Here is a 17940-nt window from a genome sequence, read left to right as displayed (position 1 = left end):
GTCATGTACAAAGATGATGTTGAATGCTATTTTTTGTAAGTATCTTTGCCTTGGTCAAAACTATAATCACCATGATGTAATATATTACTAAGTGGCCTTAATGACAACCTGATTTTTAAATTTTTAGTTTACAAATGTAACCATATAAACTATAATTTGTTACTACAAATTTATTCTTATTACTACAATTTATTATTTTGCATGTTTAAAATTATGTCATGTTTACAGTTATTCAGGTAAAAATTCTTAATATGTAAATTAGATATGACATTGGATATGTATCTTACATAAGAAGAATTATAAAACCAATAGAATCCATAACAAAAATCAAATAAAACAGAATGTAAATAATATTACAAGAGCCTCCTGTGTAATTTCCTGAACAGTCCTTGTTCCTTCCTCTAAAGAGATTATGATGCTGATATTTTGTTAATCATCCCCTTATAATTCTTTATAGTTACATCATATATATATACATACTTAAAATATATTTTGTTTTGCTTGCTCAATGCTTTAAAAAGAATAGAAACTGCATGCCGTCTTTTGTGAATTTTTCACCCAACATTATATCTCTGAAAGTTACCATTATTGAAGTATGTAACCTTGGTAGATCATGCAAGCACATGGCAAGAAAGAGATCAGCTGTAAGCCAGGAGATTCCTCAAGAAAAACCAGTCATTGGGGCACGTGGATGGCTCAGTGGATTAAGCCTCTGCCTTTGGCTCAGGTCATGATCTCAGGGTCCTGGGATCAAGCCCCGCATTGGGCTCTCTGCTCTGCAGGGTGCCTACTTCCTCCTCTCTCTCTCTCTGCATGCCTCTGACTACTTGTGATCTCTCTCTGTCAAATAAATAAATAAAATCTTAAAAAAAAAAAAAAAAGAAAAGAAAAACCAATCATGCCAACACCTTGATCTAGGACTTCAAATGTCTAAAACTATGAATAAAAAATTTCTGTTGCTTAAGCCACCCAGTCTGTGATATTTTGTAATGGCAGCTCTAGCAAATTAATAACTCATTTTCCTTCTTATTCCAATGATGGACATGGCTGTACCTAAGTACAGTATACACTTGGATATATATTGCCTGACTGAGCACCTACAATTTTTAAATATGGACATTTACTGCATCTCTGTCTTACAGAGTATATGAGTCACCAGCTTTAAATAATAATACCCTATTTTTTATCCAAAGTGATCGCTCTATTTTGTACTATGGTAAGTGTGTGAGGGAATCCACTGATCTGTATCAGCTGCAATATTTGGAATTTTCAGGCATCTTATTTCTCACTTGGGTATGAGTATGTGGGTATAAAATGGGTATAAAAAATCTTATTGTAGTCTTGATTTTCACTTCCCTTGTGATCATGGAGTTTGGGTATCTCATTATATGTATTGACCATTCTGTGAACAATATACCCAAGTGTACTAATGAGTATTCTATTAATGTTGTTAATCTTTTACTCAGTGAATTCTATGAAGCCTTTATGAAATTTATATTAATTGTCTCAGTTATTATGGCACAACTTTTTCTAATTTTCATTTTTATTAAGGTGTCTTTAATAAACAGATTTTTTTTAATTTTTAATATACTTTATCAGTCTCCTTTTTTTGTAGTTATCAAATGTTGTACGGTAAGTTCAATTTTCAAAATATCTTTACCGATTTTTTTAGAATTATAAATTTGTACATTGGTCATTTAACTTCATCATCTGTCAGTGAGCTTAGAAGGGAAAATGAGTGAAAACTCATGTGGGTATGTGAAGACAGATATCTGGCAAATTGGAGGGGCCCTAAAACCAGGATGCCTCATGGGATCTCAGAGATCCCAGAAGAGTCCCCAGTTATGCTTGTGAAGATTTTATCCTTTCTTAACCACACATCTTTGAGCCATTGGAAATATCAATTATGTTATGGGGTACCTGGGTGGCTCAGTGGGTTAAGCCTCTGCCTTCGGCATAGGTCATGATCTCAGGGTCCTGGGATCAAGCCCAATGTCGGGCTCTCTGATCAGCAGGAAGCCTGCTTCCCCCTCTCTCTCTACCTACCTCTCTGCCTATTTGTAATCTCTCCCTCTGTGTCAAATAAATAAATGAAATCTTAAAAAAAACAATTATGTTAGAAAGTATGTCAAAGAGAATCCACTTGCCCTGTGCTTATTAAAAAAAGAAAAAAAGAACCTATATAAGGCCATCTATGTTCTCCATGATTATGTGAAAATAGGATTGTCACAAAATATAAGTAAATGTATCATGTAAAAGAGCAATAGCAATTAGGAAACAAATAGCAAACAATGGAGTAAAATCTTCCCTAGAAGCACTGAATTATTGAAAAGTTCAGTTCAATTATATCAATAAAATGAAAGCACAAAACAAATATCTTAAAAGATAGGATATTATATAGAGGTAAATGATGGAATTAAGTAAATAAACTGAAATGCAGAACAATATTGAACAATATTGGAACTATCAAATAAATTAGAAACTGAAAGAAGAAGAACAAATACAATTGAAAGCTAAATTGATGTTATGGAATCAAGGCTTCAGAAGTCATAGTGAACACAGAAGAAAAGTCAAAGAGATTAAATCAATGCAAATAAAATTATTTATATAAAGACAAAGGTGATGCAACATAAAATACTTGGTGACCCTGAAGTAAACAATACAAATATTTTATTCACAAGGGATACATTAGGAAAAAATTCTTAAATTATATAGATTATGAATTCACAGAATAATTAGAATAATACAAAGAAATAAAAAAACCTATCAGTATGTACTATATATCAAGAAAAGGTGACACCAAAAAATAAAAATTGAGATTCATGGTGAATACACCAATGTTATTGAATTTCAAAGGTAATTTCTTATTCCATGAGTAGTAAGAAAAAGTTACCAATAAGAGTAAAAGCAGGCTTGCCTTAGATTTCCTACAGAAACACTCTTCACCAGAGGACAAGTAAAGCAGCCATCACCACGTCCTGAAAAAAAATTAAGTATAATCCAAGAATGAGAGTCATCTCAATAGCCATAAAAGAATTAAAACAACTGGCTGATTCTATTGTATAGAATAGAAAATGAGTAGAAATAGAAAATGAGTACTTCTGGAGACATATCACTGGTAATGAAATTAAATAATGTAAAAGATAGCATAACATGATAACAAGGATGGTTGTTATTCACTCAGTGATTTATTGGTGATGACCATTAAATACATTTAGTCATATAGCCAAGAAAAAAACCCTGGAGGGAATGTCACTGGATAACTGACAAAAACAATATAGGCAACAGAATTAGTAGGTCAGTAGAGAAGATATTTAAAAAAACACAGTAAAATGGAGAGTCTGTGTGGCTCAGTTGGTTAAGTGTCCAAGTCATGATTTAGTTTAGGTCTTGGCCTCATTGTTGTGAGTTCAACTCTGATGTTGGGCTCCATGCCCAATCTGGAGCCTACTTAATAAACAAAAAACTACCAGAAAAAAAAAAAAAAAAAAAAAAAAAACAGAAATGGTAAGCTCCTGATCTTTTTCTTCCAGAGTCATTAAATTCTTTTATATTTGAAATACACACACACACAAACATAATTTGGGTGTCTTTTTAATTTCATCTATATATTTTTTTAAATAATGACTATATAAAATATTTACACAAACAATAAAATTAAAAGGGAATATACAGTAAACAATACTGTGATAAAATGTATATTTATAAATAATGTGAAATACATAAAAGTATATTTAAAAACCTATATATATTAGTATATAAAAAGAGCTATATATTTAAATGTTATTTCTAAATAGTGTAATCATCAATTTTGACTTTAAGCTTGCTTTTTGTTTTTCTAAAACCACTAAGTAACACTTTCAGTTGAAACAGTTTAAAAAAAAGTAAATGTCATGGTAAAAAGATTAAATAAAATATAAATAAAATAAAAGTTAACTAAATCATGAAACAATCATTTTTTTCTGACTTAAAAGACTGTAGAAATGTTGTATGGCTGTATATTTTATAATATAGCATATGAACATTCTAAGCTGATAAAAGCACTTTGGGCATGGTATTAATCTTTACATAATGAAAATCAAGGGCATGATATAGTGCTGGCACCAGCAATAGAAATTTCTTATTAATGTGTACCAGTGCTCCACACACAAAAAAATTTTTGTCTGGTTAAAGCTTCCTGGGGGCTGTTTGAAGCCTCAGTGGACATGCACTACATTTGTTATTCAATCACAGTTCTACAGTATTAGAGTAAGATCTGCTCTCTTAATACCTTCTTTGTCTTTGATAAGATAAAATACACAGAAAATTGTTCACTTTGGGGAAAGGATTAACTAATTCCAACCACAAAATTCAATTAGTAAGGCAAAGGTCCTTTGTACACCACAGTCTGATCATCTGATTCAAAAAACCTGAGTCAGGTACCAACTAATCAAGACTAATTAAGGAATAAGTTTTATTATTATTACCTTTTAGAATAATAGTTTTGATGAGATATGCCATATATTGTTTTCTTTTTACATTTAACTACAGATTTTCAAAGTTGCTTTCCTAAGCATTTGTTTATTCACTGCATTAATGAAAACAGCACTCTATTTCTCTTGAATATTTATACCTCAATTTGATTTTTTAAATCAAGCCAAAAAACATCTACAAATAAAGCAAAAGATGTTCCATAATTGTTACCACCTAAAAATGTCTTGTAAACTCATATATACCAAGAATAATTTAATTTCCTTTCATTTTCTAAATCTCTCCCTTCTGCTAGTATCACAATATTCAAGGCAGTCGTGTGCCAACTCTTCCCCAGAACACCTGGTCAATCCTTTACTGCCAGATGGACCTGCTGATGTAGAACAAAACAGGGAATGGTTGTAATAAATATGTCTATGGGGGATATTGCTGGTAACATTATTGGTTGAGCCTGCCTTGACTGAAAATTGTAGCAATCCATAGCCTCCATTTATCTGTCTACAACTAGCAAATTATTCAAAGGTGTCAGTGACTGGGTAATATAATGAAAGAGCACTGATCTGTAAATTGGTAGATCGTACAATCTGCTACTCTACTTCTTTGGGGTTCACTTCTTATCTCTAAAATGAGTGAATTAAACATTGAGATAATTGAGTAAGATGTCTCTTACACTTTATTAAGTTTTGTGGTTCAAAGTTTCAGCGTGAACATGTAACATTGTGGCATCAGAAAAAAATGGACTTTTAATGACATATTTTTAAGTATAAATATACTTTCCACATCATTTCGATTTTCAAAAAAAAAATGTTTTTAATTTTATTTGAGAGAGAGAGATCACAGGTAGGCAAAGAGACAGGCAGAGAGGGGAAGGCAGGCTCCCTGCTGAGCAGAGAGCCCAATGCAGGGCTCGATTCCAGGACACTGAGATCACGACCTGAGCCAAAGGCAGAGGCTTAACCCACTGAGCCACCCAGGAACGCCTCCAAAATTTTTAAAAAACACTCCTGTTTTTTTTTTTTCTTTTTAATATTTTATTTATTTATTTGACACAGAGAGAAAGGGAGATCACAAGTAGGCAGAGAAGCAGGCAGGGGGGTGGGGAAGCAGGCTCCCTGCTGAGCAGAGAGCTCAATGCAGGGCTCGATTCCAGGACCCTGAGATCATGACCTGGGCCAAAGGCAGAGGCTTAACCCACTGAGCCACCCAGGCGCCCCAAAATACTCCTGTTTTAACAAAGTTATTTTAATAAAGTCTGATGAATAGCTAATGATATATCTTTTTCATTTTATTATTGTTAAACATTAACTTGTACCATATGCAAGATATGATACCATGAGCTGAGACCCTATTAAGTCCACTAACTGGAACTGGTAAAGGTAGGGTGAAAGAAATAACAGACAAGCATCTGTGCAATGGCTGAAGAAGAGAAGATACATAGATGGTTGGTTGTGGAAATAACTGGATGCCTCCTAACAAGTGTAAGCTGATTCTCACTTAGCAAGAGGAGAAGAATAACATGAGAATTTAATGGAAAGATATTGCCAATGCCAACAAACGGATACAGACAAGAATTATATTTGAAGATCTTTAGTCAAATCACCCAAAAAGTTAATAGCAGAAAGAGGAAATGGCACATAAAATACAGAAATTAAGTGCCCAGAGGCACAGGCACATTTTAAGAATAAAGCTAATACTTTATCAATTAGTATTAATGGACTTCCAATTTCAGCTCCAATATCTAAAGAGCTTAGAAGTAATCACTCCTGTAATAAAAATGGTTGTACAAACTGAAAATCAGTGATGTTTCTTGTACCTGTCATAGAACCAACATTGCAAAGCAAACTTCTATTTCAAAATATAGAAACATAGGCAATACAGAGAATCAGAGCCGATGTCTGCTTATCAGGAGAAGCAGGAACCATAAACTGGTAGCAACACCTAAATAAATATAAAACATATAACAAATTGCTGGAAACTGACTGCGGAGTAGTTTGAGAATAATAAACCATGGGGGAGGGGCCTGTTGCAGTCTTGGGGGGTGAATATTTTATGGGATTTCTTTCTAGGCACCCAGTAAAGATCTAAAAAAGATGTAGTGGTTCTGGCAGAGGGAAGGAAAGACAAGTAGTTCTGAAATACACCCAGAACCTTCTCCATATCAAAGGCCTACTTTCCAGGGAAAACACTTAACATCTTTATCCCATCATGGAGAAAGGCATTTATCCTACTCTAAAACCCTCTAAGAGACTTTCTGCCTTATCTAAGGGAAGAAGAAAAGTTAGGAAACACTTGTGAAAGTCACAGCTCAGGGAAATAGACCCATTAAAAGGATGAGGTGCAATCATGATATTTTATAGTGCTTCCTCTGCCCTGATCTGTCCCCACATCAGCAGGGTGCTAGTAGATTACATCTGAAACAGCTGCAAGTCACAGACACCCTAAAACAGTACTTAGGGGAGCCCCAAATCAAAAGGAGAGACAAAAATAAGATCACTAGAGAAATATGAAATCTGAAGAACTAGAATCAAGGAATTTAAAATAACTATTATTAGTATATAAAAGGCACTAATGAAAAAGTAGACAACATGCAAGAGCAGATGGGTAATGCAATCAGATATATGAAAACCCTAAGGAAGAATCAAAAGGAAACAAACAAAAAAAATCACAATAAACTATAGCAGAAATAAGAAATGCCCTTAATAATCTATTAGTAGATAGGATATGGTCAAAGTAAGAATCAGTGAACCTGAAGCTAAATCAGAAGAAACTTGCTAAGATGACAGCAAAATTAAAAAAAAAAAATAAATGAAAGAAAGAAAGAAAGAAAGAAAGAAAGAAAGAAAGAAAGAAAGGTACTATCTAAAAACTGATGGAGATTTTTTAAAAGAATAATATATACTTATTTGAAATACTAGAAGGAGAAAAAAAGAAAGACTGGAGTAGAAATATTTGAAATAATAATATTCAAGGACTTTCCAAAATTAATGACAGACACTGAACCATGGATCCAGGAAGTGAGGGAACAACAGTGAATATAAATATAAAGAAAATTGTATGTAGAGGGTTGCCTACATAAAGGGTGGTTGAGTGGGTTAAGCCTCTGCCTTCAGCTCAGGTCATGATCTCTGGGTCCTGGGATCAAGCCCTGCCTTGGGCTCTCTGCTCAGTGGGGAAGCCTGCTTCCCCCTCTCTCTCTGCCTGCCTCTCTGCCTACTTGCGATCTCTGTCTGTCAAATAAATAAATAAAATCTTAAAAAAATAAAAGAAAAAGAAAATTATATGTAGATATATCATGTTGAAACTGCAATAAATGAAGAAGAAATCTTAAGAAAAGCCAGAGTGATTTCTTTGGTGTTAGTTGTGATCTCTCCTCTTTCATTCATGATTTTATTTATTTGGGTCCTTTCTCTTTTCTTTTTGATAAGTCGGGCCAGGGGTTTATCAATTTTATTAATTCTTTCAAAGAACCAGCTCCTAGTTTCGTTGATTTGTTCTATTGTTTTTTTGGTTTCTATTTCATTGATTTCTGCTCTGATCTTTATGATTTCTCTTCTCCTGCTAGGCTTAGGGTTTCTTTCTTGTTCTTTCTCCAGCTCCTTTAGGTGTAGGGTTAGGTTGTGTACCTGAGACCTTTCTTGTTTCTTGAGAAATGCTTGTACTGCGATATATTTTCCTCTCAGGACTGCCTTTGTTGTGTCCCACAGATTTTGAACCGTTGTATTTTCATTATCATTTGTTTCCATGATTTTTTTCAATTCTTCTTTAATTTCCCAGTTGACCCATTCATTCTTTAGAAGGATGCTGTTTAGTCTCCATGTATTTTGGTTCTTTTCAAACTTCCTTTTGTGGTTGAGTTCTAGCTTTAGAGCATTGTGGTCTGAAAATATGCAGGGAATGATCCCAATCTTTTGATACCGGTTGAGTCCTGATTTAGGACCGAGGATGTGATCTATTCTGGAAAATGTTCCATGTGCACTAGAGAAGAATGTGTATTCTGTTGCTTTGGGATGAAATATTCTGAATATATCTGTGATGTCCATCTGGTCCAGTGTGTCGTTTAAGGCCTTTATTTCCTTGCTGATCTTTTGCGTGGGTGATCTGTCCATTTCAGTGAGGGGAGTGTTAAAGTCCCCTACTATTATTGTATTATTGTTGATGTGTTTCTTTGATTTTGTTATTAATTGGTTTATATAGTTGGCTGCTCCCACGTTGGGGGCATAGATATTTAAAATTGTTAAATCTTCTTGTTGGACAGACCCTTTGAGTATGATATAGTGTCCTTCCTCATCTCTTATTATAGTCTTTGGCTTAAAATCTAATTGATCTGATATAAGGATTGCCACTCCTGCTTTCTTCTGATGTCCATTAGCATGGTAAATTCTTTTCCACCCCCTCACTTTAAATCTGGAGGTGTCTTCGGGTTTAAAATGAATTTCTTGGAGGCAACATATAGATGGGTTTTGTTTTTTTATCCATTCTGATACCCTGTGTCTTTTGACAGGGGCATTTAGCCCATTAACATTCAGGGTAACTATTGAGAGATATGAGTTTAGTGCCATTGTTTTGCCTGTATGGTGACTGTTCTTGTATATGGTCTCTGTTCCTTTCTGATCTACCACTTGTAGGCTCTCTCTTTGCTTAGAGGACCCCTTTCAAGATTTCCTGTAGAGCTGGTTTGGTGTTTGCAAATTCTTTCAGTTGTTGTTTGTCCTGAAAGCTTTTAATCTCTCCTTCTATTTTCAATGATAGCCTAGCTGGATATAGTATTCTGGGCTGCATGTTTTTCTCATTTAGTGCTCTGAAAATTTCATGCCAGCTCTTTCTGGACTGCCAGGTCTCTGTGGATAAGTCAGCTGCCAATCTAATATTTTTACCATTGTATGTTACAGACTTCTTATCCCGGGCTGCTTTCAGGATTTTCTCTTTGTCACTGAGACTTGTAAATTTTACTATTAGGTGACGGGGTGTGGGCCTATTCTTATTGATTTTGAGGGGCATTCTCTGAACCTCCTGAATTTTGATGCTCGTTCCCTTTGCCATATTGGGGAAATTCTCCCCAATAATTCTCTCTAGTATACCTTCTGCTCCCCTCTCTCTTTCTTCTTCTTCTGGAATCCCAATTATTCTAATGTTGTTTCGTCTTATGGTGTCACTTATCTCTCAAATTCTCCCCTCGTGGTCCAGTAGCTGTTTGTCCCTCTTTTGCTCAGCTTCTTTATTCTCTGTCATTTGGTCTTCTATATCACTAATTCTTTCTTCTGCCTCATTTATCCTAGCAGTGAGAGCCTCCATTTTTGATTGCACCTCATTAATAGCTTTTTTAATTTCAACTTGGTTAGATTTTAGTTCTTTTATTTCTCCAGAAAGGGCTTTTATATCTCTCGAGAGGGTTTCTCTAATATCTTCCATGCCTTTTTTGAGCCCGGCTAGAACCTTGAGAACATACTATGAGCAACTCTACGGCAATAAATGTGACAATCTGGAAGAAATGGATGCATTCCTAGAAACATATAAACTACCACAACTGAACCAGGAAGAAATAGAACGCCTGAACAGACCCATAACCAGTAAGGAGATTGAAACAGTCATTAAAAATCTCCAAACAAACAAAAGCCCAGGGCCAGACGGCTTCCCGGGGGAATTCTACCAAACATTTAAAGAAGAACTAATTCCTATTCTCCTGAAACTGTTCCAAAAAAATAGAAATGGAAGGAAAACTTCCAAACTCATTTTATGAGGCCAACATCACCTTGATCTCAAAACCAGACAAGGATCCCACCAAAAAAGAGAGCTATAGACCAATATCCTTGATGAACACAGATGCGAAAATACTCAACAAAATACTAGCCAATAGGATTCAACAGTACATTAAAAAGATTATTCACCACGACCAAGTGGGATTTATTCCAGGGCTGCAAGGTTGGTTCAACATCCGCAAATCAGTCAATGTGATACAACACATCAATAAAAGAAAGAACAAGAACCATATGATACTCTCAATAGATGCTGAAAAAGCATTTGACAAAGTACAACATCCCTTCCTGATCAAAACTCTTCAAAGTGTAGGGATAGAGGGCACATACCTCAATATCATCAAAGCCATCTATGAAAAACCCACCGCAAATATCATTCTCAATGGAGAAAAACTGAAAGCTTTTCCGCTAAGGTCAGGAACACGGCAGGGATGTCCATTATCACCACTGCTATTCAACATAGTACTAGAGGTCCTAGCCTCAGCAATCAGACAACAAAAGGAAATTAAAGGCATCCAAATTGGCAAAGAAGAAGTCAAATGATCACTCTTCACAGATGATATGGTACTATATGTGGAAAACCCAAAGGACTCCACTCCAAAACTGCTAGAACTTATACAGGAATTCAATAAAGTGTCAGGATATAAAATCAATGCACAGAAATCAGTTGCATTTCTCTACACCAACAGCAAGACAGAAGAAAGAGAAATTAAGGAGTCAATCCCATTTACAATTGCACCCAAAACCATAAGATACCTAGGAATAAACCTAACCAAAGAGACACAGAATCTATACTCAGAAAACTATAAAGTACTCATGAAAGAAATTGAGGAAGACACAAAGAAATGGAAAAATGTTCCATGCTCCTGGATTGGAAGAATAAATATTGTGAAAATGTCTATGCTACCTAAAGCAATCTACACATTTAATGCAATTCCTATCAAAGTACCATCCATCTTTTTCAAAGAAATGGAACAAATAATGCTAAAATTTATATGGAACCAGAAAAGACCTCAAATAGCCAAAGGGATATTGAAAAAGAAAGCCAACGTTGGTGGCATCACAATTCCGGACTTCAAGCTCTATTACAAAGCTGTCATCATCAAGACAGCATGGTACTGGCACAAAAACAGACCCATAGATCAATGGAACAGAATAGAGAGCCCAGAAATAGACCCTCAACTCTATGGTCAACTAATCTTCGACAAAGCAGGAAAGAATGTCCAATGGAAAAAAGACAGCCTCTTCAATAAATGGTGCTGGGAAAATTGGACAGCCACATGCAGAAAAATGAAATTGGACCATTTCCTTACACCGCACACAAAAATAGACTCAAAATGGATGAAGGACCTCAATGTACGAAAGGAATCCATCAAAATCCTTGAGGAGAACACAGGCAGCAACCTCTTCGACCTCAGTTGCAGCAACATCTTCCTAGGAACAACACCAAAGGCAAGGGAAGCAAGGGCAAAAATGAACTATTGGGATTTCATCAAGATCAAAAGCTTTTGCACAGCAAAGGAAACAGTTAACAAAATTAAAAGATAACTGCCAGAATGGGAGAAGATATTTGCAAACGACATATCAGATAAAGGACTAGTGTCCAGAATCTATAAAGAACTTAGCAAACAACACCGAAAGAACAAATAACCCAATCAAGAAATGGGCAGAGGACATGAACAGACATTTCTGCAAAGAAGACATCCAGATGGCCAACAGACACATGAAAAAGTGCTCCATATCACTCGGCATCAGGGAAATAAAAATCAAAACACAATGAGATATCACCTCACACCAGTCAGAATGGCTAAAATCAACAAGTCAGGAAATGATAGATGCTGGCGAGGATGCGGAGAAAGGGGAACCCTCCTACACTGTTGGTGGGAATGCAAGCTGGTGCAGCCACTCTGGAAAACAGCATGGAGGTTCCTCAAAATGTTGAAAATAAAACTGCCCTATGACCCAGCAATTGCACTATTGGGTATTTACCCTAAAGATACAAACGTAGTGATCCAAAGGGGCACGTGCACCCGAATGTTTATAGCAGCAATGTCCACAATAGCCAAACTATGGAAAGAACCTAGATGTCCATCAACAGATGAATGGATCAAGAAGATGTGGTATATATACACAATGGAATACTATGCAGCCACCAAAAGAAATGAAATCTTGCCATTTGCGACAACATGGATGGAACTAGAGCGTATCATGCTTAGCGAAATAAGTCAAGCGGAGAAAGACAACTATCATATGATCTCCCTGATATGAGGAAGTGGTGATGCAACATGGGGGCTTAAGTGGGTAGGAGAAGAATAAATGAAACAAGATGGGATTGGGAGGGAGACAAACCATAAGTGACTCTTAATCTCACAAAACAAACTGAGGGTTGCTGGGGGGAGGGGGTTTGGGAGAAGGGGGTGGTATTATGGACATTGGGGAGGGTATGTGTTTTGGTGAGTGCTGTGAAGTGTGTAAACCTGGTGATTCACAGACCTGTACCCCTGGGGATAAACATATATGTTTATAAAAAATAAAAAATTATATTAAAAAAAAAAAAAAAGAAAAGCCAGAGTGAGAAAGTCTTATCTATAGAGTAACAAAGGTAAAAAATTAGACCAGACTTCTCAGCAGAAACCATTCAAGCATGAAGGAAGTGGAATAAAATGTAAAATTCTTTATTGAATAAAATTATCCTTCAAAAGTGAAGGAGAAATAATGTCACAAATGGAAACTGAGGGAATTCTCTGGGCTGGAAGTCTGTTGTGTGAGAGATGTTGAAATAAGTTCCTTGAATGGAAGGAAAATTTTATAGTGAGGTAATTGGATCTACATAAAGTAAGAAAGAGCACTGGGGAAGGAATACATAAATGTAAAATAAAAATTTTGTATTTTTAATAAAAGATCTTACTAATTTATTTGAGAGAGAGTAAAAGCTAGAGATCACAGAGGTAGAGGGAGAAGCAGACTCACTGATGAGTGGAGAGCCCAGTGCAGGGCTGGATGCAGGGTTCCATTCTAGGACCCAGAGATCTTCACTAAGCCCAAGGCAGATGCTTAACCAACTGAGCCACCCAGACTCCCCTTGTGTTTTTTATTCCTAATTGATCTAAAAGATCACGTTTTAATGCTCTGTAGTAGCAATGTATTTGGATAGGCAATAATAAAATAAAGCAAGAAGGAAGAATTGGCGATACTTTATTATTAGTTACCTACACTGTATATACAGCAGCATAGCGTTATTTGAGGATGAATGTAAGGTTAGTTAAAAATATAAATTGTAAACTCTAGGGCATTTGATAGGAAGAAGTGTAATTGATATGCTAAGTGTGGCCAGAAAATGTCTTTTTTTTTTTTTAAACTTCGTTGAGTTGTAAATGTCTTCAGTATATTCCAATATAAATCCCTTAACAAATACATGATTTGCAAATATTTTCTCTCATTCTTTGGTTTGTGTTTTCATTTTCTTAATGATGTCTTTTGAAGCATAAAAGATGTAAAATTTTAGGAATTCCAGTTTAATTTATTATTTCTTTTGTCCTTTGTGCTTTGATGTCATATGTAAAACATCTATTTCCTAACCCAAGGTCATTCCTATGCTTATTTCTAAGTTTCTTATAATTGGAATATTATATTTAAATTTATTTCCATTTTGAATTAATTATTCTTTATAATGAATTAGATATATAATATAAATATCAAGATGTCTAAACACCAATGATGGAAAACACTAGCCCACTGGATTTTCTTGGAATTGTCTAAATCAACTGACCATAGTGTAAGGGTTTATTTCTAGATTTTCAATTATGTTCCACTGATGTTGATGTATATTTTTAGGATAGTAACTATGACAGTATCTTGATTAGTGTGGTTTTATAATAATATTTGAAATAGAGAAGTATGTGATCTTCTTATTTGTTTTTTTTTCTCAAGAGTGTTTTGTCTGTTCTGGGGCTCTTACATTTCCATACAAAATCTAGAATCAGCTTGTCAAAGTCTGCTTAAAGGCAACAAGAATTTTGGCAAAGATTGAGTGAATCTATGGATCAGTTTCAGTAGTATTGCCAACCTAAGAATAAAAAGTCTTCCAAATCATTAATGTAGGATAACTGTCTTTTTTCTAGGTGTTCGGTTAATGCCAACAACAATGTCATAAAATTCTTAATGTAAACTCTTATTCTTCTTTTGATATTTTTTCCTAAATATTTTTTTTTCTTTATAATGTTATTATAAATAGATTTTTTTTCTTAAATTTTATTTGGAATTTTTATTGTTTGTAAAAATGCAATTGATTTGTGTATACAGATATTTTCATCCTGAAACCTTGCTGACATCCTTCATTACTTGTTCTAGTAGTTTTTGTGGATTTTTTACAATTTTGTATGTACACTATAATGTCATCTACCAATAGAGACCATTTTATCTCTTCTTTTCTACTCTGGATGCTATTTATTTTTCTTATCTAATTGTTCAGGATAGCCCCTCTAGGACAATGTTGAATAGATGCAGTGAGAACAGGTGTGCTTGTCTTGGTCCTCAACTGAAGAGGAAAACATTCAGTATTTTAGTATAAGAATGCTATTAGTTGTGAATTTTTTTTTAATATTTTATTTATTTATTTGACAGAGAGAGAGATCACAAGTAGGCAGAGAGGCAGGCAGAGAGAGAGGAGGAAGCAGGCTCCCTGCTGAGCAGAGAGCCCGATGTGGGGCTCGATCCCAGGACCCTGAGATCATGACCTGAGCCGAAGGCAGAGGCTTAACCCACTGAGCCACCCAGGCGCCCCAGTTGTGAATTTTTTAATAGATGCCTTTATTAGGTTTAGGGAGTTCCATTCTCTTCCTGTTTTGTTGGTGTTTTTATATGAATGTGTTGGTATTTTTTTTTTCAAATATTTTTTACTCATCTATTGAAAGCATCATATGTTTGTCATTAATTGTATCTTGTGGTATATAGTACATTGGTTGACTTTCAGATGTTAAACTCATCTTGCATTCCTGAGGTAAATCCCATTTGATCATAATATTTTTATGTGATGTAGTTTTGTCTTATTAATATTTTATGGAAAATATTTGCATCTGACTTCATAAAGGATGTTTTCTGTAACTTTCTTCATGTGATTTCTTTGTCTCGTTTGGTTATCAGGATAACAATGGCTTTATAGAATAAGTTGGGAAGTGTTCCATCCTCTTTTTAATTTTCTTGGAAAGTTTTGTGTAGAATTGATTTTTATGCTTCTTTATATCTTTGGTAGAATTAAGTATTGAGAAGAACTAACAATGAATTTCAGTGTGTGTGAAAAGTTTTTATATTACTAATTCAATTTCCTTGTTTATTATAGGTCTATCCAGTTTTCCTGGTTTTTTTTTTTGAGCCAATTTTGGTTAGTTTGTGTCTTTCTAGGAGTTTGTCCATTAATTGTAGATTATCTATTTTTTTGGTATGCATTTTTTTTATAGTTTACTCTTATAATTATCTTTGCTTCTATTTAAAGAATAATGTTTTGTCTTTCATCTCTGAATTTTAGTAATATGAATCTCTCTTGTTTTCTTTGGGTTGTTAAAGGTTTATCAATTCTGTGGGGACTTTGAAAGAACCAACTTTCAATTGTGTTGATTTTTTCCTATTGTCTTCCTATGTTCGATTTAATTTCCACTCTAATAATTAGTAATTCTTCTCTGCAGCTTGATTTTGATTCAGTTTATTCTCCTTTTTTCCAGCTACCTTTTGATTAGAACGTTAAGTCTATTTAGATTATTGTAATTACTGAAAAGGTAGGCTTTGTGTCAACTATTTTGGGATTTGTTTTGTATATATTACGTCCTTTTTGTGACATTTTCTGCATTCACTGTTTTCTTTTTTGTTTAAATATCTTCTAGCACACTATTTTAACTTTCCTGTTTTTTTAATTTACTATATTAATAAATTGTGTTTAGTGATTTCCTTGAATGCACTTTACATCTTTTCTTTTCTTTCTTGCAATTGACATTTTGATTTAAACAATATGGTTTGGATTAATATCATCTTAATTTCAACATTATAAAAATTTTTGCTCCAATACAATTTCATTCCCGTCCTTTTGTTCTATTGAAATCATAAAAATATATCCTTATGTCTTATAAGCCCATCAACACTGTTCTACAATTATTGCCTCATGCAGGTTTTTTTCTTTTTCTTTTTTTTTTTTTTTCAATCAGGTAAGGGAAGAAAAGAGTTACAAAAAGATGCATATATACTCCATTTTATATTTATATATGCAATGTCCCTTTCTGATGATCTTTGTGTATGTGTATTTGAGATACTATGCAGTGTCATTTCATTTTAACCTGAAGGATTTTCTTCAGTATTTCTTATAATGCAAGTCTTCTAGTGACATATTATCTTAGTTTTTGATAGTCTGGGTGTATCTCCATTTCTTCTTCATTTTTGAAGAATTTGTTTTGCTGTATATAGAATTCTTGATACTCTTTTTCCTTTAGCGTTAACTGCCTCATTCCTCCAGCACCTTGTTTTCATAGTTTTTGATTAGAAAATCCATTTTTAGCCTTCTTGATGATCCCTTTTTTTGTGATGAGTATTAAACTCTCGCTGTTTTTAAATTTCTCTCTCTTGGCTTTTAGTAGTTTAACTCTGATGTGTCTAGTTATGGATCTGAGTTTATCTAACTTTCAGTTTGTTGAATTGTGGAATGAATGGATTCATTTTTCATCAAATTTGGAATGTTTTAACCATAAGAGACTCTTAATCTCACAGAATAAACTGAGGGTTGCCCAGGTATAATACATTATATGTTAATTTTTAAAAAATTAAAAATTTGATTTTTTTTTTACTATTTCTTTAAATATTCTTTCTGCTCATTTCTTTTTGTCTTCTGCAAGTGTTATGCATATGTTGGTATGCTTTATATTGTTCCACAAGTCTGTGAGGCTCATGTAATTTAATTCTTTCTCCTTTTTGTTCCTCGGACTGTATAATCTCAATTGACTTATATTCAATTATGCCAACACAATTCTGCTGCTGAGTATCTTTTTTGAATTTTTCATTTCAGTTATTGTACTTTCTCAAGTCCAGGACTTTCATGTAGTTCTCGTTCTATTTTGAAAAGATTATTTTTATCTCCTTATTGATATTCTGTATTTGGTGATATTTTTGTTAAATTTTGACATGATATTCTTTAGGTTTTGAAGAATTTTTAATAGCTAATTTAAAGTTGGAGTCTATTAAGTGTATGTCTGGGTTTCCTTAGGGGTAGTATGCATTGAACTCTTTTTCTTTTTCTTTTTTTTAAAATTTTGTATTGATGAACCCATAACTTCCTTGTGTTTTGGTGACATAATTCTTTGTTGAAAACTAGACTTAAATAATATAATGTGGTGACTCTTGTATGTGTATCTGCCATCTCCCTCTCCCAGCCAGTATTTATTTCTACTGTTCTTATTGGTGATTTCTTTAGTGGCTTTTCTAGAAAATCCTGTAAAGTTAGTGTTCTTTGTCATGCGCAAGCGTTAAAGTCTCTATTTTCTTAGCTTAGCTGAAGATTTCCTTAATGGTTCTGAATCAATAAGTCTCCTACACTTTACTAAGGAGCTCTGTGTTTAATCAGGGCATGTATTTAATCCTCTGGAGGTTCACAACAGAGTCATAGACTGAACTTTCTGCTTTCTCAGAGCCCTAATATTGGCCTGAACAACAGGTAAAAAATGAGGTGAGGTGAGAAATT

Source organism: Mustela lutreola, chromosome 2 (assembly GCF_030435805.1).
Source record: "Mustela lutreola isolate mMusLut2 chromosome 2, mMusLut2.pri, whole genome shotgun sequence".
NCBI classification, from domain to species: domain Eukaryota; kingdom Metazoa; phylum Chordata; class Mammalia; order Carnivora; family Mustelidae; genus Mustela; species Mustela lutreola.
The sequence above is the reverse complement of the archived record's forward strand: the minus strand, read 5'-3'. Positions refer to the sequence as shown.